At 35.3% G+C, this 7,066-nt stretch overlaps 1 pseudogene; it reads right to left on the minus strand.

The window, feature by feature from the left end:
* Positions 1–4,946: 4,946 nt before the first annotated feature.
* LOC128577870 (isocitrate dehydrogenase [NADP] cytoplasmic-like) lies at positions 4,947–5,779 on the minus strand (annotated as a pseudogene).
* Positions 5,780–7,066: the final 1,287 nt, after the last annotated feature.

Consider the following 7,066-nt stretch of genomic DNA (forward strand, 5'->3'; position numbering starts at 1 on the left):
CCTGTAGTCCCAGCTGCTCGGGAGGCTGAGGCAAGAGAATCGCGTAAGCCCGAGAGTTAGAGGTTGCTGTGAGCTGTGTGACGCCACGGCACTCTACCCAAGGGTGGTACAGTGAGACTCTGTCTCTACAAAAAATAAATAAATAAATAAATAAAAATAATAAGATGACGTGTAAAAAGTATCTAGAACAGTGTCTTGGGCATAAGAAATAGTTATTCTAGTTTACATATCTTATGTAAAATGGAGTAAAATATATTGGACTATCTCTGCCCTTAATATGTAAAAAACATAAGGAGGAATAATTATTGCAATATAATTCATTCCAATATCAGTAACTGTTAAAATATTGTTATGGTTTCATTTTTTGATTTTGTTTGATATTAATAGCTATGACCCTTTTTCTTTCTCTGTTTACTATTCAGGATTAGTGGTATGGTGGAATTTGTTGTAGTTAGTTTAGTTAGAAACATCACATATAAGGATCCAGATGTAATAGGGGCCAGGTAGCCTTAAACTCATAAAAATCCTAACCTACAGATTAGTAATCCACTACTAATGCCGTTCCTTTTCTATAAAAATGCATGATATTGGTTATTAGGAAAATCAGGCAAGAGAATGTGGATAGCTCACAAGCCATCCATAAAGATATTTGAGTACTAATGATATTTTTACATTTTGGGAAAAAAATATTTTTCTAGAATAAGGAATTGAGTATTGATTGTTTCATTCCCATACAATACCATTTCCATATTTTATCAGAAAGCCCTTTATACTTTTTAAGCTTGGCTTTGAAGGTTAGGGTTTTTGAAAGCATTTGGGCACATTTTAAAGGGCCCAGGCATGAGGAAATTGAAAGCACATCACATTTATTGAAGTTTAAAATTCTGGGAAACCATTCTTTTCAGCTTAATTTAAAATCTATTTTGCCCTTTGTAAATGTGACTAGTGACCTGATTAAATTATTTAGGGTAATCTGGGGCTAGGGGTCAGATTTACCCTCCCATCTGCTTGTGTAATATCAATTGAAATAAACAATTATTTTTCATTATAATTAATATTAACTAATGTAAATATTTTAATACCATTTCCTGTAGTTAAATTATGCATTATGCTTTTAAAATATAACATCTTCTACTTTTTTTTCTTTCTTTTTTTTTTTTTTTTTGAGGCAGATTCTCACTTTGTTACCCTTGATAGAGTGCTGTGGTGTCATAGCTTACACCAACCTCAAACACTTGGGTTCAAGTGATTCTCTTGCCTCAGCATCCCAAATAGATGGGACTACAGGTGCCCACCACAATGCCTGGCTATTTTTAGAGATGGGGTCTCGCTCTTGCTCAGGCTGGTCTCAACCCCGTGAGCTTAGACAATCCACCCAGCTTGGCCTCCCAGAGTACCAGGATTACAGGCATGACCCATAGCGCCTGGCCTAAAATCCAACATTTTAATAGACACTCAGAAGTATAGCAGCTAGCTGTGAGACTATGTTTTTTTTTTGTTTTTTTTTGTAGAGACAGAGTCTCACTGTACCGCCCTTGGTAGAGTGCCGTGGTGCCACACCGCTCACAGCAACCTCTAACTCTTGGGCTTACGCGATTCTCTTGCCTCAGCCTCCTGAGCAGCTGAGACTACAGGCGAGACTATGTTCTTAAAGCCAATGAACTGAATGCACAAAGGAACAAAAATACTTAGTCCCATACATTTTTCCATGTGTATATTTATGTGCCATATTTAACTCAAAGTGTATTCTTTGAATAAGTTGTTATTTATATAACAAATGATTGTTCCGCAGGTATCCATGTTGGTGGTAAAGACCTGTTAAAAATTTAAGTAGTGTTATTCAACACATCAGTAAAAATCATGGCAGAAATAACCTGTGCTACTAATGTGCTGAGTTGTGGGGACTTGACTAACCTTTGAATGGGTTTATTGCCATCTAACCTTTTGGGGATCTTTCTTTTCTTTAGGGAGATGAATTGAAAGGCAACATTTATTTCTACGGATAATTCTGACATGAATACTTACAAATGAAATGCTTAATGGAATCATGAATATATGGAAACTAATTTGTCAAAAATTAAATAGCAGTATTCGTCGACTAATATAAAAATCTAATCTAATATACTTTTAGCCATTTCCTGTAGGTGACATCTGTGCTTAAATATAATTTTCTCTCCCTGCTCTGGCATGACTGTTAATTACTTACTCAATGTAGGTCAACATTTAGTTAATAAATATGTCAAGCTTTTGCAATAGTGTTCTTTTTGCAGAGTTGTGAATTTGAAATTAGTTTTAGAATTACAACATAGTGACAGTGTTGTATAAACAGAGGTTAAGCACACAATTTACATATTAATTTCATGATTCATTTGTTCAATGATTTATGTGGATATAGACTGTATTTAATCTCTGTGCTGTAGTTGTTTCAGACATGACAAAATGAATCACTATGCTAACATAGAAGTAAAGATATCTGTATTGAACTATAGGACGTTGAGGAGAAAAATAAAAAGATTTGGAAACACAATAATTCCTTATCTGTAATATTTTCACATTATCCAAGAAGGAAATGAAAAGTTAAATGGATTTTCAAAAACATCACATCTGAAAATACTAAGAGTAGAGGGAGAGAGACATTTAGTAGCTAACACAGTGTCTAGCACATGGTAGAAACCAAAATATAAATCTTAATTCATTTTTTATAATATTTACAAATATAATTTGTAATATTGACACATACAGTCTAAAAATACAATGATGTTTATAAAAGATGACTTGAAGTTGAAGATCATAATATATTTTTAAGACTGGGTAAAAATTAAGTTAAACATTGAGAAGCTTTAAGCAAATCCCTTTTACCTAAATTCTATTAATTGGCTTTGACTAATCGTGAAAAACACCCTCATATTTAAAAAATCCTTTTCTTATTATCAATTAATGCAGCTTTATTTACTATTCTCAGTCATATTACTCATAAAATACCAAATATAGGTTACAATTAATAAGATATTTTTATTTATGTTTATTTTTATTAAAAATCAATATGTCTGAAGGATTGATATAGGCTATGTTATGTAATTAAACCCCTAAAGTTTGTAGTGGACATAAGTCAGCTTTAATTTGACTTACTTAAAGTTTTTAACATATTTTTAAAAAAGACATGTTTAAGTTAGGTAAATGATGTGTATATTCTTTGAAATAGCAAAACCTTATGATTAGTCAGTTTAAAACAGATAAAACTTATTAATTTTAATATTATTCTTGGAATAATTTGTGGTCCTCAAACTCACCTCATTTTGTCCTTTTTAAATGGGAACAGCCCTTATTATGGAGAATCTTAACTTAGTACTGGCAGATTGAGGGTTTTTTTGTTCTTAGGGAGGTCATTCCCTACAAACCCAGTATTCTCAAGAAAATTTCCTATGTGAAGGTATAGATGTTAAATCCATTAGTGCTCAGGAATGACTGGAATTCTTTCACAGGTCACTGAACTAGATTCTCCCAATAGGTAAATTATTTTGGACATCTTTGCATTATGCATCACTAGGGTTAATGTTTAGTGAAAGAGGCAGGGTTTAAAGAATTTTTTATTATATCGTTTAATGTGACCATTTCTATTTTTTAAATTTCAGATTAATATATATGTACAAACAATTAGATTACCTTGTTTGTGCTTGTTAGGTAAAGTCCAAGTTGCAGTTGAGTCCTTCACCCAAGAGGTTTGTCATATACCCCTACATTGTATCTGCTAGGTGAGAGCTTACCAACACTCCTCCCTCCTTTCCTCTCCCATTACCTCCTTTTCCTGATCCCATACTTGAATTTAATTTTTTTTCCTTGTGTTGAAATGTAGTTGTTCATCTACTAGCTTCATATTAGTATTGAGAACACTGGATGGTTGTCTTTACTTTCTTGTGATCTTTTATTTAGGAGGATGGTCTCCAAATTCATCCAGGTAAATACAAAAGTTGTATCTTTTAATTAAAAAAATATTTTACTATTTGAGACAGAGTCTGCCTCTGTTGCACTGGTAGAGTAATATTGTGTCATCACAGCTGACTGTAACCTCAAACTCCTGGGTTCAAGTGATCCTCCTGCCTCAGCATCTTGAATAGCTGAGATTATAGACATGTGTCACAATGCCTGGCTAATATTTCTATTTTATTTTTTAAGAAAAGGATTATAGTAGTGTTTATTAAGCTTGGAAGAAGTCACATTTATTTAAAAAAAAATGAAATAGGCCAGCAGAAGTCCAAAAAAGATGGCGCTTACATTATTGCACTTGGATGAAATATGGTGCTTATGATAGCATAATGCTCAGGCCAGACTAGGCTAGGAGGAGGAAGAGACAAAACAAGAGCATAAACCTCCAGGTAACATGTATTTTGGATTCCAGACTCTCTGATAGCCTTGAAAGTATTTAGTATATTGGGAATATTCAATGTGCTCTTCACAAATATGACTGCAATGCCTTCACATTTTATTTGCTCATATTTCATTGCAGACACATGCAAGTTCATTTTATTTGCATTCATACTTCATTCCAGACACGTGCAAGTTCAATGTACAGTTCTATCTTATGTAATTGGACATTTGTAACACTGAAACATCCCAGTGCCCAAGGTCGTGGACAAGAGAGCAGGGAGTGAATTTCTACTTTACATATTTTAGGAAACAATACTACAGCTACTACCATTTACCCTTTTGAGCACTCTTGATTTTGGTAATTTATATCAGAATTTGAAAAAAGTGACAATCACTATGAATGAGTACTAACCTAATTCTTAGGTTGCTACTAGAAAATAAAATGTAAAAACAAGTCCCTTGCCACATTCATGAAGGTGGCAATGACTGTATGTGTAAGAAAAAGGCTGTAAACTTACAGAAAAGATAAATTCTGGCTTTTAAACAAATTACAAAATTAATTTTGTCTTTATCCTTGAGTGTTAAACATCACCATCATAGTTTTTGCAGGCCTAGATAAAGCCTCCCTCTGAATTCATGCCTTGTGCCACCGTGTCATTGATGAGCCTATGTTCATACCAGATCTTTTGGGCTTCAGATTGGGATTTGTACTTCTTGTCATATATCTCCTGAAAGATGTCTTTAAACATCCATCATATTTCTTCAGAATATTGTTTTTGGTGCTCAGATACAAAGGCCAAACCTTAAACAGAGCCATTTGGAAGTAAGTGTGCAAAATCTTGGATTGATTTTTCTTGATTGTACATACCCGTGGCAACACCACCACCATCTTCAAACTTATGTACCAAGCATGTCACCTTTTGGGTTCCATCACTTGGCACGTATGTTACCTCTACTTTTCCAGTCTCAGGAGCAACAAAATTGGTTGCTCTGTATTGGTCCCCATAAACATGATGACCTATGATGAGGGGTTTCACCCATCAACTCCCAAGCCAGGAAATATTTTTGCAGATAATAGCTTCCCTGAAGACATTTGTGCCCTGAATATTTCAGATGATGTTGTTCAGTGTTTTCCACATTTGTTTCAACTTGAGCTCCTCAAGTCCTCTACTATCACCCTTTTCTCATCAAGGGTGATAGTAGCACCCTTGACTCCTACGTTGTATTTCTTTAGGGCCTCTGCAGCATCCTCGGTGACTTGGCCACTGGTGGCATCATAGTTCTTTATGCCTAAATCATAGCTATGTAGATCCAGTTCCATGCAGGGAAGAATGAGTTTTTCTTTTATCAATTCCCAAATGATTCGTGTCATTTGCATCTCTACCACAGAACCACGAGTGAATGTTTTGGACATTTTTGCTTCAATAAACCTTTGCAGTGAATCAATTTCTAATCCCCCCAAGTGTTCTCAGTCTTGCAGTCTCAATTGAAAGCAGTTTATCTCCTGCTGGGGAAGGTACACTGGAGAAGCACAGGGATTGCCACAGCCACTCTCACACCAAATTCACACACACATAGGAAGGCAGTCCTAACTGGACCCAAGCTCTCTGGCCTTCTGACACCACCTTTGTAGAATTCCCTACTATTGCTATTTTTAGTAGGAAGAAGGTCTTGCTCTTGCTCAGACTGGTCTCAAATTCCTGAGTTCAAACCATCCTCCTGCTTTGGCCTCCCAGAATTCTATGATTACAGACCCAGGCCACAGCATCTACAAAAGCCAGCGTATTTTTTTAAATGTAATTCTACTGATTTCAAATAATAACAAACCCCAGGCACCATTAATTTGATTTAATAAATCTGTTATTTAATCTTTATTTTATTCCATGTTCTTTTACATACTTCAAATATCTCATTTAATCCTCCTTCATGTAACCCTCAGTTAAGACATAATTAAATCAGTTTTGAAGATGAAAAATATGAGTCTCTGATAGTTCGTTGTTGTTGTTTTGTTTTGGCTTATTCCAAGGGCAATTTATAAGGATTGTAACCCAGATTGGTCTGGTTCCAAAGAGTTGCTTTTTCTTCCAAGTCATGCTGTCTCCTGTTAAGTGTTGGAGTTAATGCATTTACAAAGAGACCCAAAGTACCCCAAGATGTAAAACTAAAGGATCTAATCTAGGGCGCTCAATCTTAACCCTTGACAATATTGGTTTGACTCTTAATGATGCCCAAACTAACAACATCTAAGTTGCTTCTAACAATTTTAGCTGTTTTACTTAGTAGACAGAATTGTCTTCCCTTTTCTGTGTTGCTCTTTGTCAGGGTTCAAATATAGCTTTTTCTCACATTCAGAGCTCTCATGTACTTCAGAGGAGTACCAAGAGCCAAAATGTTGAATGACTAGTCAGTAAATATTCACACTTTTTCACTCAATAGAGTCTTGGAATTTCTTGCCTCCCTTCCTTTTCCTTCCCTTCCCTTCCCAGTCTTGCACTGTTTCCCTAGGTAGAGAGCAGTGAAGTCATCACAGCTCGCTCCAACTTCAAACTTCTGGGGTCAGGTGATCCTCTCGCCACAGCCTCCTGAGTAGCTAAAACTAAAGGCCCACTCCACTGCACTTGGCTATTTTTTTTTTTTCTATTTTTAGTAGAGACATGGTAAGACTTGGTCTTACTCAGTCTGGAATCCAACGCTTGACCTT

Source organism: Nycticebus coucang, chromosome X (assembly GCF_027406575.1).
Source record: "Nycticebus coucang isolate mNycCou1 chromosome X, mNycCou1.pri, whole genome shotgun sequence".
Classification (NCBI taxonomy): Eukaryota; Metazoa; Chordata; class Mammalia; order Primates; family Lorisidae; genus Nycticebus; species Nycticebus coucang.